A 25,414-nucleotide genomic window follows, 5' to 3' on the forward strand; every position below is an offset into this window, starting at 1 on the left:
ATGGAAGCTAGCCATCAGGAAGCTAATTTTCCAGTGATTTTGAAATGGATTTCTCTGTGTCTTTAGCTAAAGTGTGTGGCACCTTTATCATTAGGGTTTTATCATGAAGTTGTAGTGGGTAACCAAGGACAGTGGCAAAGGTATTTGTTATCTTGTTTTATTTTCTTTTTTTTGGGGGGGGGGGTAGGGTGGGGTGGGGTGGGGTTGAGACAGGGTTTCTCTGTGTAGCTTTGGAGCCTATCCTGGAATTTGCTCTGTCGACTAGGCTGGCCTCGAACTCACAGAGATCCACCTGCCTCTGACTCCTGTGTGTAGAGATTAAAGGCCTGCTGTTGAGGCCTTCCTGGCCAGTACTTCAATATGAGGTGTCTTATTTCTTTTTTTTTTTTTTTTTTTTTTTTTAATTTTTATTTTGCAATACAATTCAGTTCTACATATCAGCCACAGATTCCCTTGTTCTCCCCCCTCCCGCCTCCCTCACCTTCCCCCCCAGCCCGCCCCCATTCCAATCTCCTCCAGGGCAAAGCCTTCCCCACAGACTGAGATCAACCTGGTGGACTCAGTCCAGGTAGGTCCAGTCCCCTCCTCCCAGGCTGAGCCAAGGGACCCTGCATAGGCCCCAGGTTTCAACCAGCCGACTCATGCAATGAGCACAGGACCCGGTGCCACTGCCTGGATGCCTCCCAAACAGATCAGGCCAATCAACTGTCTCACCCACTCAGAGGGCCTGATCCAGTTGGTGACCCCTCAGCCATTGGTTCATATTTCATGTGTTTCCGTTCGTTCGGCTATTTGTCTCTGTGCTTAATCCGCCCATGGTCTCAACAATTCTCGCTCATATAAAGAGGTGTCTTATTTCTTACACTCTGATTTTCATTTAATAACCCATGTTTTGCAGGAGTGAAATTGTCGATGTATGCTGAGTAATTTTATTTGAATTCTTTGTTTTAAGTTGTATTTGGGAACCACCTAAGATGTGAGTTCCCATAAAGTATTTTTAATGTATCCATGGTTTTTAAACCATGAGCCTTTGACTATGGTTGCAGTACCAAGCATGAAGTTCCCTTATGTTGGGCAGGTCTCAAATGCACTAAGAAAGCAGGTGGTTACCTCATAATAGTGATGCAGCCATAGCAACAGTGGGCAAATCCTGTCTTTCAAGTCAGTGTTAGAGCATACAGTTTCCAGTACTGGGTGAGTACATGGGTGCCTTTTATTCCCAATCCCATTCTGGCACTATGCAAGCTAGCCATCAGGAAGCTAGTTTTCCAGTGATTTGAAATGGATTTCTCTGTGTCTTTAGCTAAAGTGTGTGGCACCTTTATCATTAGGGTTTTATTTTATTTTATTCACAATATTCCCTCTTCTCTCTCATTCCCTTGACACCCCATTAATCTTTTAACTCCCTTATACATCCTTTTAGTTTCAGATCCCATGAATTTTACTCTCCCTCCAACTATATTTTAATTGGTTTATGGGATCATAGGCTTTGATACAGGTTTCATCCACCCTTTCTTTGGGTTCTCTCCCTAGCCCCGTATATAGTTCATATTTCTGTGTTCCTACCTACCTAAGCCTTTCCAATCACCAAAGTCTGACACTCTAATTTTTACTAGAATTTACCATCCCCCCCGACTTAATGTACCCTCCTAAAGGCCCCCTTTTGGCTTCCACAGAGTGAAACCTTGACTAGGCATCATCAAAAAAAAAAAACATGAATAATTGAACATGAATAATTGAACAGGAAATGCAATAAAAATAAGTATTTCAAAGATATCAAAAACTGACAATTGTGAACAATACCAAAAAATGTAAAATTCCCAAATGCTCATTAATAACCAAAGAAGTTGGAATTAACACTATGAAATACAATTTCCTATATTCTAATTTGACAAATTTGTCATATAGAAGTTATTCTAACACTATGTACTGCCATTTATGTGCAAAATATTATTTGATGTTTTTTTATGAGTTTCTTTAGTCCAGTTAGGTTTGAATAATTTGGAATTACATCATGAAACTAAAATGTTTACTTTCCTATGGTGACATGATCTAGGTGCTTTCACTAGAGGAAAATTTCATGTTTGTATACTGAGATGAGTGTACGAATATCCATCCCATTGTAATAGAAAAATGGAAATAATCAATGCTTTTCCAACAAAATTTTGTTTTCCAACAAATGAATAATGTATTTTAATGTATTATGGAAAACATTACATTGTGAAAGCAAACAAAACTATATAGTTAGTATGATTATGTCTATAATATAAAATCTTGAGCAGGAATATCTACACACAGGGGATATTAATACATTACTTCCATTTATATACATTTTACAGCAGACAAATTTCTGGAGTGGAGTGTCATTTAGTGTCATATGCATGGATAAAATTGGAAAATCAAGAAAATTTTTTTTCTAGAGAGTGATTATAATAGGTTGATGGAGTCTGGTGGACTTTACAAGTAGTATATTCAAGGTGTTTAAACTAGTTATTTGAGAATTAAAATTTTATGTCATTAACTATTTACACAGTACCCAAAATGTAATAACAATGTTAAAAAGTGTGAACTATAATAAAAACAATGCACTTTCATACAAGAAATTTCTTGCACATCTTGATAAGGCAAGAACACCAGGTTATTTTGCTTCTGAAATATTTTAGTTATTAAACATAAACCCTTCATTTATTTTTCTCATTGCATTATAATTTTTGAATGAGACATGAAGTTTGAAAAGATTTCATAAGACTCTTGTTGTGCTTGCCAGAATTACATGAATATTCTTTGTATTTGTTCTGAAATTTATCCATAAAGATAAATATCTTGTCATTCTCAGGGGGATATATTGTAATTTAGAGAAATTCTTCCGGATTTAATTGACTCCTGCTGCCTCTGTTAACCATATGGATGTCCATGATTGGAACTACAATACTATTCCTACTACTTCTGGAAGCAATGTTGATGCTCATGATATTCTTACCACTGGATACCATGTTAATTTCCCTGATCTCTCCTGCAATGAGTGACATGGTAAGGTAAGTGTTCCTTGTTTGCTAATGTGTAGAATGTTATTTTACAAGATGTAACCAACCATTGGTAACTTCAGTTGATATGAATAATTCATGCTGCCAATGGTCCCCATGCTGATGTCATTGATCCCTGCTGCCTCTGTTAACCCTGTTGATGTCTATGAAAGCACCTCCCATGCATTCCTATCGGTTCTGTGAGCCGTGCTGGTGCATGTGGTCCTTGTTACCAAGGGAAAACATTTTGATTGCCATGAGTTCTCTGGCCCGTTATGACCATATTAATGTAAGTATTCTGTGTTGCCAACATAAAGAATGTAAAAAGAATGTAAATTTCCAAGAACTGAAATACCAACTGAAACTAAGTTGATATCCAGAATACTTGCTGTCACCTCCAAACAAATTGAATTCATTTATCCCTGCTGCCTCTGTTAAACATGTGGATGTCCATGAGCAGACATACCATGCTATTCCTACTATTTTGGAAGTCATGTTGAGGAGGATTCTTTCTTGCCCATGGATCTGATGTTGATGTATATCATCTGTCCTGTCACCTGAGACCATGTAGCTACAAGAGTTCTGTGTTGCCAACACGAGAGATGTTAATTTTCTTGATAACAACTACCAGCAGAAACCATGTTGCTATCCGTTATACATGATGCTGCCTGAAACCATGTGGATTTAATTGATCTCTGCTAACTGTTAACCATATGGATGTTCATGATTGGTATTATAACACTATTCCTACTACTTTTGGAAGCAATGTTTATGCTAATGATCTTTTAAACCACCATATAACATGTTGATTGTCATGATCTCTCCTGCTACAAGTGATCATGTTAATGTAAGTGTTCCTTGTTGCCAATGAATAGAATGGTAATTCCCAGTATTTAACCAACTTTTGGTAACTAAATTGATGTGCATAATTCATGCTGCCATGTGCACCCATGCTGGTGGAATTGAACACTGCTGCCTCTCTTAACCCTATTGATGTCTATGAATGGACACAAATGGACTCCTTTTGTCTCTGTAAGCCATGTTGATGCATGTGGTTTTGGTTCCGTTGGATATTATCTTGATGGCCATGACCTCTCTGAAGCCTGAGGACCATGTGAAGGTAAGTATTGTCTGTTTCCAACATGAAGAATATAAATTTCCAAGAACTGAAATACTAACTAAACTAAGTTGAAATCCAGAATGCATGCTGCCACCAACAAAGTTGATGCCACTATCCCTGCTATGTCTACAAAACATGTGGATGTCCAAGAGCAGATATACAATGTTATTCCTACTATTTCTGGAAGCCAGGTTGATACCAGGGTTCTTCCTTGCCCATGGATCTGATGTGGAGTTCTGTCTGTCCTGCTACCTGAGACAATGTTGATACAAGAGTTCTGTCTTTCCAACATGAAGAATGTTAATTTCCCTGATCTCAATACCAAAGTAAACTATGTGGCTATCCTTTCTACATGCTGCCACCTGAATCCTTGAGGATTTCATGGATCTCTGCTGCTTCTGTTACACATTTGGATGTCCGTGATTGGAACTACAATGCTATTCATACTACTTCTCATAGCAGTGTTGATGCTCATGATCTTGTAAACCACTAGACATCTTTTTGATTTCTGTGATGTCTCCTATTACAAGTGATGATGTTAATGTAAGTGTTGCTTTTGGCAATGTGTAGAATGGTAATTTCCATTATTTAACAAGCATTGGTAACTAAGCAGATATCCATAATTCATGCTGCCATTTCCAACCATGCTGCTGTCATTAATCCTTGTTGCCACTGTTAACCCTGTTGATGTCTATGAATGCACCTCCAATGAATTCCTGTTGGTTCTGTAAGCCATGTTGATGCATGTAGTCCTTGGTACCATGAGAAAACACTTGAGTGCCATGACCTCTCTGACCCCTTGTGACCATATTATTGGAAGTGTTCTGTATTGCCAAAAGAAAGAATGTAAATTTCCAAGAACTGAAATACCAACTGAAACTAAGTTGATATCCAGAATATTTGCTGTCACCTCCATACAAATTGAATTCATTCATACCTGCTGCATCTGTTAAACATGTGGATGTCCATAAGCAGACATACCATGCTATTCCTACTATTTCTGGAAACCATGTTGATGCCAGGGTTCTTTCTTGCCCATGGATCTGATGGTGATGTCCATCTGTCCTGCTACCTGAGACCATGTTCTGTCTTTCCAACATGAAGAATGTTAATTTCCCTGATCTCAAATATCATAGTAAACTATCTGGCTATCCACTCGACATGCTGCCACCTAAAAACCTGTGGATATAATTGATCCCTGCTTCTGTTACCCATATGGATGTTCATGATTCGAAGCACAATGACATTAGTATTTCTAGAAGCAATGTTGATGCTAATTATCTTCTTACTACTGGGCACCATGTTGAATTCTATGATCTCTCCTGCTACAAGTCACAACCTTAAGGTAAGTGTTTCTTGTTGCCAATGTATAGAATGGTAATTTTCAAGATTTAACTAACTTTTGGTAACTAAGTTGATACACATAATTCATATTGCCACCTGCAGCCAAGCTTATGCCATTGATCACTAAAGCCTTTGATATTAATGAATGAAGATCTCATGCATTCCTATTGGTTATATAAGCCCTGTTGATGCATGTGGTCCTTGTTACCATGGGATAACACCTTGATTGCTATGAAATCTCCATCCCCTTATGACCTTACTAATATAAGTGTTCTGTGTTGGCAATATGAAGAATGTAATTTCTAAGAATTGAAATACTAACAGAAACTAAATTAATATCCTGAATACATGCTGCTACCTCTAAACAAGTTGAGTTCATTAGTCCCAGCTGAGTCTCTTAAACATGTCCATGTCCATGATTGGAACTACAATGCTATTCCTACTCCTCCTGGAAGCAATGTTGATGCTCATGTTCTTCTTACCACTGGACAACATGGTGACTTCCATGATCTCTCCTGCTACAAGTGACCACATAAAGTAAGTGTCCCTTTTTGGCAATATATAGAATGGTAATTCCCAAGATTTAATGAACCTTTCTTAACTTAGCTAATATCTGTAATTCATGCTGCCACTTGTACCCATACTGATGTCATTGACCACTGCTGCCTTTGTTAACCTTGTTGATGTCTATGAAAGGGCGTGACAGGAATTCCTATTGTTTCTGTAAGCCATTTTGATGCATATGGTCCTTGTAACTGTGGGATATCTTCTTGATTGCCATGACCGCTCTGGCCCCTTATGACCATATTAATGTAAGTATTCTGTGTTGCCAACATAAAGAATGTAAATTTACAAGAACAATAATACAAACTGAAATGAAGTTGATACCTGGAATACTTGCTGTCACCTCCAAACAAATTGAATTAATTCATCACTGCTGCATCTGTTACACATGCGGATGTCCAAAAAAATAAAAAAATAAAAAAAATTTAAAAAAAACATGTGGATGTCCATGAGCAGACATACCGTGCTATTCCTACTATTTCTGGAAGCCACATTGATGCCAGGGCTCTTTCTTGCCCATGGATCTAATGTTGATGTCTATCTGTCCTGCTACCTGAGACCATGTTGATGCAAGTGTTCTATCTTTCCATCATGAAGATTGTTGATTTCCCTGATCTCAACTACCATAGTAAACTATGTGGCTATCCATTCTACATGCAGACCCCTGATACCTTGTGGATTTAATTGATCCCTGCTTCTTCTGTTATCCATACGGATGTCCATAATTGGAACTACAATGCTTTTCCTACTACTTTGGGTAGCAGTGCTGATGCTCATGTTATTGTAAACCACTGAACACCATGTTGTTTTCCATGATCTCTGTTTGGAGAAGTGATGATGTTAATGTAAGTGATCCTTGTTGCCAATGTATAGAATGGTAATTTCCAAGATTTAACCAACTCTTGGTAAATAAAGTTGATACACATAATTCATGCTGCTACCTGCAGCCAGGCTAAAGTCATTGATCACTGCTGCTTTTGCAAACCCTGACGATATGAATGAATGGAGCTCTGATGCTTTCCTATTGGTTCTGTAAGCCATGTTCATACAGGTGGTCCTTTATACCATGGGTTAACATCTTGATTGTCATAAATTCTCTAGCCCCTTATGGCCATATAAAGGCAAGTGTTTCTTTTTGGCAAATGGGAATGGTAATTTTCAAGATTTAACAAGCATGGGTCACTAAGCAGATATCCATAATTCATGCTGCAACCTCCAACCATGCTGATGTCATTGACCCCTGTTGTCACTGTTAACCCAGTTGATGTCTATAAATGCACCTCCAGTGCATTCCTCTTGTTTCTGTAAGCCATGTTGATGCATGTAGTCCTTGTTACCATGAGATAACATTTTGATTGCCATGACCTCTCTGGCCCCTCATGACCATATTGATAGAAGTGTTCTGTGTTGCCAACATAAAGAATGTGAATTTCCAAGAATTGAAATACTACATGAAACCAAGTTGATATCTGGAATATTTGCTATCAACTCCAAACAAATTGAATTTATTTATCCCTTCTGCATCTGTTAAAAATGTGGATGTCCATGAGCAGAATACCATGCTATTCCTCCTATTTCTGGAAACCACGTTGATGCCAGCATTCTTCCTTGTCCATGGATCTGATGTTGATGTCTATCTGTCCTCCTACCTGACACCATGTTGGTAAAAGAGTTCTATCTTTCCATCATGAAGAAATTTAATTTCTCTGATTTTAACTAACAAAGTAAACTGTGTAGCTATTCATTTTACATTCTGCCACCTGAAACACTGTGGATATAATACATCCCTACTGCTTCTGTTAACCATATTGGTGTCCATGATTAGAGGCACAATGGCATTCTTATTACTTTTGCAAGCAATGTTGATGCTCATTATTTTCTTACCACTTGGCACAATGTTTATTTCTATGATCTCACCTGCTACAAGTCACCGCCTTAAGATAAGTTGTTTGTTGTTGCCAATATATAGAATGATAATTTCCAAGATTTAACTAACTTTTGGTAACTAAGTTGATACACATAATTCATACTGCCACCTGCAGCCATGTTGATGTCATTGATCATGATGCCTTTGCAAACCCTCTTGATATTAATGAATGTAGCTCAAATCCTTTCCTATGTAAGCATTGGTTCTGTAAGCTATGATGATGCATACGGACCTTGTTACCATGGGATAACACCTTAATGGCTTTGAATTCTCCATCCTCTTATGACCTTATTAATGTAAGTGTTCTGTATTGCCAATAGAATAATGTAATTTTCAAGAATTGAAATACCAATAGAAACTAACATAATATCCTAAAGACATGCTGTTACCTTTAAATAAGTTGAGTTCTTTAGTATCAGCTGAGTCTCTTAAACATGTGCATGTCGATGATTGGAACTTCAATGCTATTCCTACTCCTCCTGGAACCAATGTTGATACTCATGATCTTCTTACGACTGGACACCATGGTGATTTCCATGATCTCTCCTGCTACAAGTGACAATATTAAGGTAAGTGTCCCTTTTTGGTAATATATAGAATGGTAATTCCCAAGATTTAATGAACCTTTATTAACTTAGCTAATATCTGTAATTCATGCTGCCACTTGGAACCATGATGCTGTCATTTACCGCTGCTTCCTCTGATAACCCTATTGTCTATGAAAGGAACTGCCATGCGTTCCTATTGTTTCTGTAAGCCATGTTGATGCATGTGGTCCTTGTTACGATTGGATGACATCTTCATTTCCATGACCTCTCTGGCACCTTATGACCATATTAATGTAAATGTTCTGTGTTGCCAACATAAAGAATATAAATATCCAAGAACTGAAATAACAACTGAAACTAAGATGATATCCAGAGTACTTGTTGTCACCTCCAAACAAATTGAATTCATTCATCCCTGCTGCATCTGTTAAACACGTGGATGTCCATGAGTGGATATATCATTGCAGCTCCTACTATTTCTGGAAGTCACGTTGATGCCAGAGTTCTTTCTTGCCCATGGATCTGCTGTTGATGTCTATCTGTCCTGCTACCTGAGACCATGTTGATGCAAGATATCTGTCTTTCCAACATGAAGAATGTTAATTTCCCTGATCTCAACTACCAAAGTAAACTATAGGGCTATCCATTCAAAATGCTACCACCTGAAATCTTGTGGATTTAATTGCTTCCTGCTGCTTCCATTACCCATATGGATGTCCATGATTGGAACTATAATGCTTTTCCCACTACTTCTGGTAGCAGTGTTGATGCTCAAGTCTTGTAAATCACTGGACACCATGTTGATTTCCATGATCTCTGTTTCTGCAGATGATTATGTTAATGTAGACTTTCCTTGTTGCCAATGTATAGAATGGTAATTTCCAAGATTTAATCAACTTTTGGTAACTAAGTTAATACACATAATTCATGCTGCCACCTGCAGCCATGCTGAAGTCATTGATCACTGCTGCCCTTGCAAACCCTGCTGATATTAATGAATGGAGCTCCCCTGTATTTCTATTGGTTCTGTAAGCCATGTTGATGCAGGTGGTCCTTTATACCATGGGTTAACATCTTGATTACCATAAAATCTCCAGCCCATTATGGCCATATTAAGGCACGTGTTCTTTTTGGGCAATGTGTAGAATGGTAATTTCCAAGATTTAACAAGCATTTGTATCTAAGCAGATATCCATAATTCATGCTGCCACCTCCAACCATGCTGATGTCATTGATCCCCTTTGCAAATGTTAACCCTGTTGATGTCTATGAATTCACCTGCAATGAATTTCGGTTTTTTCTGTAAGCCATGTTGATGAATGTGGTCCTTGTTACCATGGGATAACATTTTGATTTCCATGACCTCTCTGGCCCATTATGATCAAATTGATGGAAGGGTTCTGTGTTGCCATCATAAAACATGTAAATTTCCAAGAATTGAAATACCAAGTGAAACTAATGTGATATCCGGAATATTTGCTGTCACCTCCAAAAAATTGAATTCATTCATCCCTGCTCCATCTGTTAAAAATGTGAATGTCCATGAGCAGACTTACAATGCTATTCCTACTATGTCTGGAAGCCACATTGATGCCAGCGTTCTTTCTTACCCATGGATCTGATGTTGATAACTATCTGTCCTCCTACCTGACACTATGTTGGTGCAAGTGTTCTGTCTTTCTATCATAACGAAAGTTAATTTCTCTGATTTCAACTACCGAAGTATACTGTGTGGCTCTCCATTGTACTTTTTGCCACCTGAAACACTGTGGATATAATACTTATAATACTACTGCTTCTGTTAACCATGTGGATGTCCATGATGGAGGCACAATACCATTCCTACTACTTCTGGAAGCAATGTTGATGCTCATTATCTTCTTATACTGGGCACCATGTTGATTGCTATGATCTCTCCTGCTAGAGTTCACCACCTTAAGGTAAGTGTTTGTTGTTGTCAATGTATAGAATGATAATTTCCAAGATTTAACTAACTTTTGGTAACTAAGTTGATACACATTATTCATGCTGCCACCTGCAGCCATGCTGATGTCATTGATCACTTTTGCATTTGCTAACCCTGCTGATATTAATGAATGGAGCTCCCATGCATTCCTATTAGTTCTGTAAGCCATGTTGATGCATGTGTTCCTTGTTACCATGGGATAACACCTTGATTGCTATGAATTCTCCATCCCCTTATCACCTTATTTATGTAAGAGTTCTTTGTTGGCAATATGAAGGATGTATTTGCAATAATTGAAATACTAACAGAAACTAAGTTAATATCCTGAATACATGCTGCTACCTCTAAGCAAGTTGAGGTCATTAATCCCAGCTGAGTCTTTCAAACATGTGTATGTCCATGATTGGAACTACAATGCTATTCCTACTCCTCCTGGAAGCAATGTTGATGCTCATGTTCTTCTTACCACTGGACACCTTGGTGATTTCCATGATCTCTCCTGCTACAAGTGACCATATTAAGGTAAGTTTCCTTTTGGCAATATATAGAATGGTAATTTCTGAGATTTAATGAACCTTTCTTAACTTAGCTAATATCTGTAATTCATTCTGCCACCTGCACCCATGCTGATGTCATTGACCGTTGCTGCCTCTGTTAACCTTGTTGATTTGTATGAAAGGTCCTGATAGGAATTCCTATTGTTTCTGTAAGCCATGTGGATGCATATGGTCCTTGTTACCATGGCATAACATCTTGATTGCCATGACTTCTCTGGACCCTTATCACCATATTGATGTATATGTTTTGTATTGCCAACATAAAGAATGTAAATTTCCAAGAACAAAAATAGCACCTGAAACTAAGTTGACATCTGGAATACTTGTTGTCACCTCCAACTAATTGAATTCATTCTTCCCTGCTGCATCTGTTAAACATCTGGATGTCCATGAGTAGACATATCATGCTACTCCTACTATTTCTGGAAGCATGTTGATCCCAGGGTTCTTTTCTTGTCCATCATTCTGATGTTGATGTCCATCTGGCCTGCTACTTGAGACCATGTTCTGTCTTTTCATCATGAAGAAAGATAATTTCCCTGATCTCAACCACCAAAGTAAATTATATGGCTATCCATTCAATATGCCTCCACCTGAAACCTTGTGGATTTAATTGATCCCTGTTACTTCTGTTACCCATACAGATATCTATATTTAGAACTATAATGCTTTTCCCACTACTTCTGGTAGCAGTGTTGATGCTCATAGTCTTGTAAACCATGGACACCATGTTGATTTTCGTGATCTCTGCTGCTACAGGTGATGATGTTAATGTAAGTGTTACTTTTTCCAATGTATAGAATGATAATTTCCATGAATAAACCAACTTTTGGTAAATAAGTTGATACACATAATTCATGCTGCCACCTGCACTCATGGTGATGTCATTGATCACTGCTGCCTTTTACAAACTTTGCTGATATTAATGAATGGAGCTCCCCTGCATTTCTATTGGTTCTGTAAGCCATGTTGATGCAGGTGGTCCTTTATACCATGGGTTAATATCTTGATTGCCATAAATTCTTTAGCCTCTTATGACCAAATAAAGGCAAGGGTTCCTTTTTGGCAATGTGTAGAATGGTAATTTCCAAGATTTATCTAGCATTGGTAACTAAGCAGATATCCCTAAGTCATGCTGCCACCTCCTACCATGCTATAGCATGAATCTTAAAAGTTCTTATTAATAAAATTAAACCTGAGCCAAGTATTGAGTTGAACACTGGAAGATCAGAGAGACAGAACAAGCCACAGCTAACCTCACCTGGCCAACTTCTCAGCTGATCTTGTTTGTTCTGACGGGAATCCTCTGTGTCCTCATATCCGAATGGCTCTCAGCTGAATTGTACTGCTCAAAACCTAAAAGCTTAACTAGCCAAATGCTTAACCAGCCAAATGCTTAACCAGAGAAATGCTTCTAGTTTCTGGTCTTCACACATCATATATCTTTCCTTTCTACCATCACACCTTGGGATTAAATGTTCGCTTTCTGGGATTAAAGGCATGAGTCACCCTGCCTGGCTGTTTCCAATATGGCCTTGCACTTTCAGAGATACAGAGGGATTTCGGCTTCTGGAACGCTAGGATTAAAGTGTGAGTGCCAGCATTTTCTAGCCTTTTTATCTAGTAGCTGTTCTGTCTCTGACCTCAGATAACTTTATTATGGTGCATAATATTTTGTGAACACAATAACAGTACACCATGCTGATGTCATTGACCCCCATTACCACTGTTAACCTAGTTGATGTCCATGAATGCACCTCCAATGCATTCCTATAGGTTCTGTAAGCCATGTTGATGCATGTGGTCATTATTACCATGGGATAACACCTTGATTGCTTTCAATTCTCCATCCCTGTATCACCTTATTTATGCCAGTTTCTGTGTTGCCAATATGAATTATGTAATTTCCAAGAATTGAAATACTAACAGAAACTGGGTTAATATCCTGAATACATGTTGCTACCTCTAAACAAGTTGAGGTCTTTAATCCCAGCTGAGTCTCTTAAACATATACATGTCCATGATTGGAACTACAGTGATATTCCTACTCCTTCTGGAACCAATGTTGATGCTCATGATCTTCTTACCACTGGACAACATGGTGACTTCCATGATCTCTCCTGCTACAAGTGACCATATTAAGGTAAGTGTACCTTTTTGGCAATATATAGAATGGTAATTCCCAAGATTTAATGAACCTTTGTTAACTTAGCTAATATCTGGAATTCATGCTGCCACCTGTACCCATGCTGATGTCAATGACCACTGCTGCCTCTGTTAACTTTGTTGATGTCCATGAAAGGGCGTGACAGGAATTCCTATTGTTCCTGAAAGCCATGTTGATGCATATGGTCCTTGTTACCGTGAGATAGCATCCTGATTGCCATGACACCTCTGGCCCCATATGACCATATTAATGTATGTGTTTTGTGTTGCCAACATAAAGAATGTAAATTTCCAAGAACAAAAATACCAACTGAAACTAAGTTAATATACAGAATACTTGCTGTCACCTCCAAACAAATTGAATTCATTCATCCCTGCTGCATCTTTTAAACATGCGGATATCCATGAGCAGACATACCATGCTATTCCTGCTATTTCTGGAAGCCACATTGATGCCAGGGTTCTTTCTTGCCATGGATCTGATGTTGATGTCTATCTGTTCTGCTACCTGAGACCATGTTGATGCAAGAGATCTGTCTTTCCAACACGAAGAAGGTTAATTTCTCTGAACCCAAATAACATGGTAATCTATGTGGCTATCCATTCTATGTGCTGCCACCTGATACTTTGTGAATTCATTGATCCTGGCTGTTTCCGTTACCAATATGGATGTCCATGATTGGAACTATAATTCTTTTCCTACTACTTCTGGTAGGAGTGTTGATGCTCATGGTCTTATAAACCACTGAACACCATGTTGATTTCCATGATCTCTGTTGCTAGAGGTGATGGTGTTAATGTAAGCGTTTCTTGTTGTCAATGTATAGAATGATAATTTCCAAGATTAAACCAACTTTTGGTAACTAAGTTAATACACATAATGCATCCTCCCACCTGCAGCCATGCTAGTGTCATTGATCACTGCTGCCTTTGCAAACCCTGCTGATATTAATGAATGGAGCTCCCCTGCATTTCTATTGGTTCTGTAAGCCATGTTGATGCAGGTGGTCCTTTATACCATGGGTTAACATCTTGATTGCCATAAATTCTCCAGCCCCTTATGGCCATATTAAGGCAAGTGTTCCTTTTTGGCAATGTGTAGAATGGTAATTTCCAAGATTGAACAAGCATTGGTTACTAAGCAGATATCCATAATTCATGCTGCCACCTCCATCCATGCTGATGTCATTGATTCCCTTTGCCAATGTTAACCCTGTAGATGTCTATGAATGCACCTGCAATGCATTCCGGTTTTTTCTGTAAGCCATGTTGATGCATGTGTTCCTTGTTACCATGGGATAACATTTTGATTGCCATGACCTCTCTGGCCCTTATGACCATATTGTTGGAAGTGTTCTGTGTTGCCACCATAAAGAATGTAAATTTCCAAGAACTGAAATACCAACTGAAACTATGTTGAGATCCAGAATATTTGCTGTCACCTCCAAACAAATTGAATTCAATCATCCCTACGCATCTTTTAAATATGTGAATGTCCATGAGTGAACATACCATGCTATTCCTCCTATTTCTGGAAGTCACATTCATGCCAGGGTTCTTCTTTGCCATGGATCTTATGTTGATGTCTATCTGTCCTGCTACCTGAGACCATGTTGATGAAAGAATTCTGTCTTTCCAACATGAAGAATGCTAATTTCCCTCAGCTCAACTACCATAGTAAACTATGTGGCTATCCATTCAACATGCTACCACCTGAAACCTTGGGCATTTACTTGATCCCTGCTGCTTCCTTTACACATGTGGTTGTCTGTGATTGGAACTATAATGTTTTTTCTACTACTTCTGGTAACAATGTCGATGCTCATGGTCTTATAAACCACTGGAGACCATGTTGATTTCCATGATCTGTTTCTACAAGTGATTATGTTAATGTAGACTTTCCTTGTTGCCAATGTATAGAATTATAATTTCCATGATGTAACCAACTTTTGGCAACTAAGTTGATACACATAATGCATCCTCCCACCTGCATCCATGCTGATGTCATTGATCACTGATGCCCTTGCAAACCCTGCTGATATTAATGAATGGAGCTCCCCTGCATTTCTATTGGCTCCATAAGCCGTGTTGATGCAGGTGGTCCTTTATACCATGAGTTAATATCTTGATTGCCATAAATTCTCAAGCCCATTATGGCCATATTAAGGCAAGTGTTCCTTTTTGGCAATGTGTAGAATGGTAATTTCCAAGATTGAACAAGCATTGGTTACTAAGCAGATATCCATAATTCATGCTGCCACCTCCAACCATGCTGATGTCATTGATCCCTGTTGCCACTCTTAACCTTGTTGATGTCTGTGAATGCACCTCCAATGCATTCCTGTTGTTTCTGTAAGCCATGTTGATACATGTGGTCCTTGTTACCATGGTATAACATCTTGATTGCCTTGACCTCTTGGGCCCCTTATGGTCACAATGATGGAAGTGTTCTGTTCTGCCAACATAAAGAATGTAAATTTCCAAGAATTGAAATACCAACTGAAACTAAGTTGAGATCCAGAATATTTGCTGTCATCTCCAAACAAATGAATTCATTTATTCCGGCTGCATTTGTTAAACATGTGGATGTCCATGAGCAGACCCACAATAGTGTTCCTACTACTTCTGGAAGCCACATTGATACCAGGGTTCTTTCTTGCCCATGGATATGATGTTGATGTCTATCTGTTCTCCTACCTGACACCATGTTGGTGCAAGTGTTCTGTCTTTCCATCATAACGAAAGTTAATTTCTCTGATCTCAACTACCAAAGTAAACTGTGTGGCTCTCCATTGTTTTTGCCACCTGAAACACTGTGGATATAATACATCCCTACTGCTTCTTTTAACCATGTGGATGTCCATCATTGGAGGCACAATACCATGCCTACTACTTCTGGAAGCAATGTTGATGCTCATTATCTTCTTACCACTGGGCACCATGTTGATTGCTATGATCTCTTCTGCTACAAGTCACCACCTTAAGGTAAATGTTTGTTGTTGTCAATGTACAGAATGGTAATTTCCAAGATTTAACTAACTTTAGGTAACTAACCTGATACACATAATTCATACTGCCACCTGCAGCCATGCTGATGTCATTGATCACTGCTGCCTTTATAAACCCTTTTGATATTAATGAATGAAGCTCCCATGCATCCCTATTTTTTCTGTAAGCCATATTGATGCATGTGGTCATTGTTATCATGGTATAACACCTTGATTGCTATGAATTCTCCATCCCGTTATCATCTTATTTTTGTAAGTGTTCTGTGTTGGCAATATGAAGAATGTAATTTCCACGAATTGAAGTACTAACAGAAACTAAGTTAATATCCTGAATACATGCTGCTACCTCCAAACAAATTGAGGTCATTAAACCCAACTGAGTCTATTAAAAATGTGCATGTCCACGATTGGAAGTATAGTGCTATTCCTACTCCTTCTGGAAGCAATGTTGATGCTCATGATCTTCTTACCACTGGACACCATGGTTGATTTCCATGATCTCTCCTGCTACAAGTGACAATATTAAGGTAAGTGTCCCTTTTTGGCAATATATATAATGGTAATTCTCAAGATTTAATGAACCTTTGTTAACTCAGTGAATATTTGTAATTCATGCTGCCACCTGCACCCATGCTGATGTCATTGATCCCTGCAGCCTCTGTTAACCTTGTCGAAGTTTATGAAAGGGCATGAAAGGAATTACTATTGTTTCTGTAAGCCATGTTGATTCATATTGTCTTAGTTTCCGTGGGATAACTTTTTGATTCCCATGACCACTCTGTCCCCTTGTGACCATATTCATGGAAGTGTTCTGTGTTGCCAACATAAAGAATGTAAATTTCCAAGAACAGAAATAGCAACTGAAACTATTTTGATATCTGGAATACTTGCTGTCTCCCCAAAACAAATTGAATTCATTCATCCCTGCTGCATTTGTTAATCATGCACATGTCCATGAGCAGACATACCATGCTATTCCTACTATTTCTGGAAGCCATGTTGATGCCAGGGTTCTTTCTTGCCCATGGATCTGATGTTGATGTCCATCTGTCCTCTTACCTGAGATCATGTTGATGCAAGAGTTCTGTCTTTCCAGCATGAAGAATGTTAATTTTTCTGATCTTAACTACCAAAGTAAACTATGTGGCTATCCATTCAATATGCTACCACCTGAAACCTTGTGGATTTAATTGATCCCTGCTGCTTCCATTACCGATATGGATGTCCATGATTGGAACTATAATGCTTTTCCTACTACTTATGATAGCAGTGTTGTTGCTCATGGTCTTGTAAACCACTGGACACCATGTTGATTTCCATAATCTCTGTTTCTACAGGTGATGATGTTAATGTAGACTTTCCATGCTGCCGATATATAGAATGGTAATTTCCAAGATTTAACCAACTTTTGGTAACTAAGTTGATACACATAATTCATGCTGCCACCTGCAGCCATGCTGAAGTCATTGATCACTGCTGCCTTTGCAAACCCTGCTGACATTAATGAATGGAGCTCCCCTCCATTCCTATTGGCTCTGTAAGCCATGATGATGCAGTTGGTCCTTTATACCATGGGTTAACATCTTGTTTGCCATATATTCTTTAGCCCCTTATGGCCATATTAAGGCAAGTGTTCCTTTTTGGCAATATGTAGAATGGTAATATCCAAGATTTAACAAGCATTGGTAATTAAGCAGATATCCGTCATTCACGCTGTAACCTCCAACCATGCTGAGGTCATTGATCCCTGTTGCCACTGTTAACCCTGTAGTTGTCTATGAATGCACCTCCAATGCATTCCTATTGGTTTTATAAACCATGTTGATGCATGTGGTCATTATTACCATGGGATAACACCTTGATTGCTTTCAATTCTCCATCCACTTATTGCATTTTTTTCTGTAAGTGTTCTGTGTTGCCTATATAAAGAATGTAATTTCCAAGAATTGAAGTACTAAGAGAAACTAAGTTAATATCCTGAATACATGCTGCTACTTCCAAACAAGTTGAGGTCTTTAATCCCAGATGAGCCTCTTAAACATATGCATGTCCATGATTGGAACTACAATGCTATTCCTACTCCTTCCGGATGCAATGTTGATGCTCATTATCTTACCACTGGACACCAGGTTGATTTCCATTATCTCTCGTGCTACAAGTTATCATGTTAAGGTAAGTGTTCCTTTTTGGCAATACATAGAATGGTAATTCCCAAGATTTAATGAACCTTTGTTAACTTAGCTTATATCTGTATTTCATGCTGCCACCTGCACCCGTGATGATGTCATTGACCTCTGCTTCCTCTGTTAACCTTGATGATGTCTGTTAAAGGACCTGCCTAACATTCCAATTGTTTTTGTAAGCCATGTTGATTCATGTGGTCCCTGTTACCATGGGATAACATCTTGATTGCCATTAACTCTCTGGCTCCTTATGACCATATTAATGTAAATGTTCTGTGTTGCCAACATAAAGAATGTAAATTTCTAAGAACAAAAATACCAACTGAAACTACGTTGATACCTGGAATACTTGCTGTCACCCCAAACAAATTGAATTCATTCATCCCTGCTGCATCTATTAGACATGTATATGTCCTTGAGCAGACATATCATGCTATTCCTACTATTTCTGGAAGCCATGTTGATGCCAGGGTTCTTTTCTTGCCCATGGATCTTATGTTGATGTCCATCATTCCTGCTACTTGAGACCATGTTATGTCTTTCCATCACGAAAAAAGTTAATTTCCCTGATCTCAACTACCATAGTAAACTATGTGGCTATCTATATCAACATGCTGCCACCTGAAACCTTGTGGATTTAATTGATCTCTGCTACTTCTGTTACCCATATGGATGTCTATCTTTAGAACTATAATGCTTTTCCTACTACTTCTGGTAGCAATGTTGATGCTCATGTTTTGGTAAACAACTTGTCACCATGTTGGTTTCCATGGTCTCTCCTGATACAGGTGATCATGTTAATGTAGGTGTTCTTTTTTGGCAACATATTGAATGATAATTCCTAAGATATAATGAACCTTTGGTAACTTAGCTGGTATCTGTAATTCATGTTTATACCTGCACTCGTGCTGATGTCATTGACCCCTGCTGCATCTGTTTACCTTGTTGATGTCTGTGAAAGGAACTGCTGGCATTCCTATTGGTTCTGTAAGCCATGTTGATGCATGTGGTCCTTGTTTTATTAGGATAACATCTTGATTGCCATGACCTCTCTGGCCCCTTATGGCCATATTAAGGTAAGTGTACTTTTTTGCCAACATGAGGAATGTAAATTTCCATGAACTGAAATACCAAATGAAGCTAAGTTGATATCTGGAATACTTGCTGCTACCTCCATATAAATTGAATTCATTTATCCCTGCTGCATCTGGTAAACATGTGGATGTCCAGGATCCATTGTCTTATGGTATTTCTGGCATTACTGGAAGCCATGTGGATGCCTGTGGTCCTTCTTGCCAGTATATTCCATATAGATTTCCTTGAACTCTTGCCACCTGTGACAATGTTAATGTTAAGTGTCCTGTGCTGTCAATTGAAGAACATTAATTTCCAAGAATTTAACCACCAACTGAAACTAAATTGATATACAGAATGCATGGTGCCACCTCCAAACATGTTGAATTCATTGATCCCTCCTGCCTCTGTTGGACATATTGTTGTTTATGATTCTAATTGTGATATTCCTAGTACATTTGAAATCCATGATGATGCCCATCATATTTGTACCAGTGGATACCATATTCTTTTTTGTGATCTCTGCTGCTGTCTTTGACCTTGTTAAATTAAACGTTCTCTCACCAACATGAAGAATATTATGTTCCAAGATTTAACCATTGAAATGTTAAGTTCCAAGATTTCACTAATCTTGGAAACTAATATTATATCCATAATTCTTGGTATCATCTGAATCCATGGTCATTTTATTGATCCCACTTGTCTCTGTTAACCATGTTGATGCCTATGATCAGAACTTCTATGCTATTCTTATTCCTTCTGGAAGCCATGTTGATTCCTATGCTCCTTGTTACCACTGGATAACGTCTCGGTATTGGTGACCTGTGTGGTCAATTATGACCATATTAAGATAAACTTTCTGTTATTCTAACATGAACAAAATAAATTTTCAAGAATTCAACTACCATCTAAAACTAAGTTAATATCCATAATTCATGCTGCTGTCTATAAACATGTTGATGCCATTGTTTCCTGCTCCCTCTTAACGGTTTTGATGTCCATGATCAGACATTCCATGGTATTCCTACTATTTATGGGAGGCATGTTAATGCCTGTGGTTCTTCTTGCTCCTCAATATGAAGTTTATATCTATCTTTCTTGCCATGGTATTGTGAATGAGAAAAATGTTAATTTTCAAGATTTATTGTGCAGTCTGACAATAAGTTGATATCTATGATTCATGCTGCCACCTGCAACCATGTTGATGTCATTGATCCTACTTTGTTAATCAAATTGATGTCTAACATAGGACATCATGCTATTCCTGCTTCTTCTGGAAGCCATGTAGATGCCTGTGGTCCTTCTTAACCACTACATACATTGTTGATGTCCAATATCTCTCCCCTTGTGCCTGCATTAAATTATTGTTCTGTGTTACCAACATGCAGAATGTTAATTTGCAAGATTTAACCCACCATCCTAATGTAAGTTGAAATCCATAATTCATGATGCCACCTGAAACCATTTTGATGCCATTTATCCCATGTGCCTCTGTTAACCAAATTGATGTCCATGATTGGATGACCTACCATGCTCTTCCTACTATTTCTGGAAGCCTTGTTGATGCTTATGGTCTTTCTTACTGTAGATATGACATTGATGTCTATATCCATGGAGATCTTCTGCTACCGGAGACCCTATTGATGCAAGAGTTCTGTGCTGCCAACATGATGAATGTTAATTGCCATGATCTCAGCTACCATCTGAAACTGTTGATATTTACATGCTACCACCTACAACCTTGTTGATGACATTGATGCCTACTGTCCTCTTTATCATGTTCATGAACCTTTCTGTGCTATTCCTATTGGTTTGAAGTCCATGTTGATGCCTTATGGTATGTTTTGCTCCTGGATAAGATGTTGATGTTAATGGTCTGACCTGCCACCTGAGACCATGCTGAGGTAAGTTTTCTGTATTTCCAACATGAAGAATATTGATTTCCATGAGTTGATCTGCCATTGGAACTGAAGTTGATATCTGTAATTCATTCTGTCCCTGGAACCATGTTGATACCACTAATTCTTGATTCTTTGTTTGTCACGTTAATTACCATGATCTGACCTACCATGCTGTCCCAACTGCTTCTGGAAGCCATGTTGATGCCTGTGGTTCTTGGTGCCCAGGGATATGATATTGATGTCGATGTTCTGTTCTGACTCCTGAATCCATGCTGAGGTAAATTTTTTTTGTTGCCAGTGTGAAGTATGTTCTTCTCTTTGATCTAAGCTACTATCCAAAACTAAGTTGTACTTCATCACCCATGCTTCTGCAGGCCACCACATTGATGTCACTGATACTTGCTGCATGTTTTAACTATGTTGATATCCATGAACCAACCCTCCATTCAAAACTATGTTGATGTCATGGATCCTTCCTACTTCTGGTAAGCATGTTGATGTTCCTGTCTCAATGTGACAGCAGAGGCTATGCTGCCACTGGTAACCGTGTTGATGCATCTATTCTCTCTTTCCACTGAACACCATGTCATTTCCATGATCCTACTCATTCTGAAAGCTACATTGATAGTGTCTTTGCTACCACCAGAGACCATGTTGTTGTCCTTGTTCCATACTTTACCAGTAACCATGCTGCTGTCCCTGATCTGTGCTGCCTTTGTTAACCATGTGGTTGTCTTGGGTTTGATCTGCCCCCCAAAGCTGTGTTGATATCACTGATTTGTACTGCCAGTGGCAAACATTTTGATGTCTCTGAACCTTGCTGCCTCTGCTAGCTATGTTGCTGCCCATGATCTGACCTACCATTCAACCGCTACTGCCATGGCGATGCCTGCGGTCCTTGTTGGCCCTGGATGCGATGTTGACGTCCATGTTCTGTCCTTCCACCTGCGACCTCATTGAGGTAAGTATTCTGTGCTGCCAACACAAATAATGTTGATTTCCTTGATCCCACACGCCATTCAGATCTAATTTAATACTCTTGATGCATGCTGCTGCAGGAAATCATGTTGATGTCACTGTTCTTTGCTGCATCTTCTAACCATGTTGATGTTCATCATCCAACCTACCATCCAAAACTTTGTTGATGTTACTGATCTATGTTGTAGCTGTCAACCATGTTGAGGTTACTGAACTTTGCTACCACCTGTAACCATATTGATGTCTGCAGTGTGCAGTGTCATCAGAAACAATGTTGAAGTCATTCGTCCATACTTCTGCCTGAGACCCAGTTCAAGTAAGCTTCCTGTGTCTCTCATATGTACAATATTGATTTCCATGATCTGTCTGCCACCTGAAACTAAGTTGATATCCATGATCTATACTGACACAGGCAACCATGTTGATGTGACTGATTCTCGCTGCCTGTCTTAACCTGGCTGATATCCATGATTCGACCTGTCATCTGAAACTTTGCTGATGTCACTGATCTTTGCTATTGCTGTCAACCATGTTGATGCTACTGAAACTTGCTTCCGCTTGTAACCATACTGCTGTCTGTAGTCTGTTATCATCTGAGACAATGCAGAAATCAGTGGTGCATACTACCACCTGAGACCCACTTCAGGTAAGTATCCTGTGTTGGTAATGTATACAATGTTGATTTCTGTGATTTGTCTGCCACCTGAAACTAAGTTGATGTATATGATCTGCCACAGGAAACCAGCCTTGTTGATGTCACTGATCTTTGTTCCCTGTTTTGACCACGTGGATGTCCGTTATCTGACTTAACATCTGAAATTATGTTGATGTCACTCATTCATGCTGCCGCTGATAACCATGTTTATGGCCATAGTCTTTGTTGGAATCTTAGACCTTGTGGATGTCCATTGTCCATGTTGCCACCTGAATCCATGATGATGACCATGATGATTGTAGTCTGTGCTTTTGCTGGGGATTAGGTCAATATAAATGATCTGAGCTGCCAACAGAAACTATTTTGATATCATTAAGCCATCCTGGTGCTGGAGACCATGTTGACATCTTTGTCCTTGCTGCCACCAAAAACCATGTTTATGTTCATGCTCTGGGCTGCATGCTGAAGACCAGTTGAATATCCATGACCCAGATGCTGATGGAGACTGTATCAATGTCTGTGGTTAGTACTGCCACAAGAAGGCATCCTGATAGTGATCTGTGATGCCTCCCACAAACATGTAATGTTGGTGATCTGTGTTGATGTCGTGGACCTGATGGATGTCAGTTATCCAAGCTGTCACCAGAAATCTTGTGGACCATGACTGTGCTGCTGCTGGAAACCCTTTAGAAGTCTATGATCCATTCTGCTACTGGAAACCATGTAGAAGTCCGAGATCTGTACTGCCACTGACTTCTATTGGCAGGGAGCTTCTTTTGCAGTGGTATCAATGACTGTAGACTCATAACTGAAATTCAGACAGACATTGAAGGCTTCTGTGCCACCATCCCCCGAAAAAGAAAATCCAGACAGGATCTTATTCAAGGAGAGTCCTTGAAAGTTGTAATAAAAATACTTATCTGTAGCTCTTTACAGTTGATGGCTTCAGGCAGGGGTTGGGGAAGAACTCCTTTTTAAGGGGCTGACCACTGCAAGTTTGACCATGCTCCAATGAGTATAAGGGTAACACCAATTGTACTTGTTATATTGTATTTTTTCTATTCTGGGGGAGGATGCCACAAGGGTGGGAGGGTGGACCTGGGAGGAATGGGAAGCAAGTGTGATTGAGGTATGTTGTATGACATTCTCAAATGATTAATAAAATATTAGGTTGGGAAAATAAAAAAAAGTGTCAAATAGTGTGTATCTTAAATTTGGCCTACAACTGATTCCTTATTTTAACTATATGACTTGAACCACAGCCTATCTTAGCCATTGTTCTACTGATGTAAAGAGACACCGAGATCAAAGCGACTATTACAAGAGAAAGCACTTAATCTGGGGCTTGTTTCAGTGTCAGAGGTTTAGGCCATTATCATCATGGCAGGAAACACGGTGGCATGCCAGCAGACTCTGGAGCAGTAGTTGAAAACTACATCCTGATCCATAGGCAGAGAGAGAAAAGACTTTGGACTTGGCATGGGCTTTTGGAACCTCACTACCCACTCCCAGTGACACATTTCCTCCTACAAGGCCCCACTTCCTCATTCAAGCACTTCAAGTATATGAGCCTACGAAGGGTATTCTTATTCAAACCATCACATTGTCTTAGAGTACTTTTTAAAATTGTTTTATTCTTTCAAGAGCTTATACATGTAGACTATATATTTTGATTTTATCCATTGGCCATTTCTTCCCTTCAACTCCCTGTAATGGTACCAGTCTGTCATCTTCTCAACTTCATGCTTTCTGTTTTTATTATTAATAACCCTCTGAGTCCACTTAGTGTTGCCCATGTGCCCATGTGCCAGAGTCCACCTACTAGAGCATGGATAACCTAACAGAGGCCATTTCTCCAAAAGGAGTGACTTTCCCTTTCTCAGAAACCATCAGTTGCTCATAGCCCCTCCAATGGTGTGCCCTTAGACACATCCTTCACAATTCATGTTAGAACTTTGAAGTGTTTGATCTTGAGTAGGTAACCAAAGGTACTGTTAATTAGAGTATGCAGCAGTTATGTCATTTACAGAAATCTGCATTTTAAATCTCTGACTTGGTTGTCTCTTCAATTCTTTCTGAATGCTTTTCTTTGATATCCTTATAACTTTTGGTGAGTGAAGGTTAATATAGCAGATTCATCCATGAATGAGCTCTCAGTTACTTGTACTCTGTATTTTGACCAGCTATGAGTCTTTGCCTTAACCACTACTGTGAAAAAGAAGTGTCTCAAGAGATATTGAGACCATAATTGGAAAAAGTACAGAGACAATTAGTCAAACTAGTAGAAACACATGAACTGTGAACCAACAGCTTAGTAGCCCCCATGGTACTTGACTAGGCCCTCTGGATAAGTGAGACAGTTGTTTATCTTGAACTGTTTAGGGGGCCCAAAGGCAGTGC

The 25,414-nt window shown here is 39.0% G+C and overlaps 2 long non-coding RNA genes across 2 annotated transcripts; both read left to right on the plus strand.

Moving 5' to 3' along the window:
- Window positions 1–1,105: 1,105 nt before the first annotated feature.
- LOC131898832 (uncharacterized) lies at window positions 1,106–6,424 on the plus strand. The gene is made up of 3 exons (XR_009376032.1): window positions 1,106–1,194; window positions 2,837–3,035; window positions 4,335–6,424. It is a non-coding gene; the product is annotated as an uncharacterized LOC131898832 (long non-coding RNA).
- Window positions 6,425–12,113: 5,689 nt separating this feature from the next.
- Window positions 12,114–24,197, plus strand: LOC131898830 (uncharacterized). The gene is made up of 7 exons (XR_009376030.1): window positions 12,114–17,606; window positions 19,432–21,658; window positions 21,756–21,866; window positions 22,215–22,342; window positions 22,440–22,675; window positions 22,772–23,005; window positions 23,097–24,197. It is a non-coding gene; the product is annotated as an uncharacterized LOC131898830 (long non-coding RNA).
- The last annotated feature ends 1,217 nt before the right edge of the window (window positions 24,198–25,414 follow it).

Source organism: Peromyscus eremicus, chromosome X (genome assembly GCF_949786415.1).
Source record: "Peromyscus eremicus chromosome X, PerEre_H2_v1, whole genome shotgun sequence".
NCBI lineage: Eukaryota > Metazoa > Chordata > Mammalia > Rodentia > Cricetidae > Peromyscus > Peromyscus eremicus.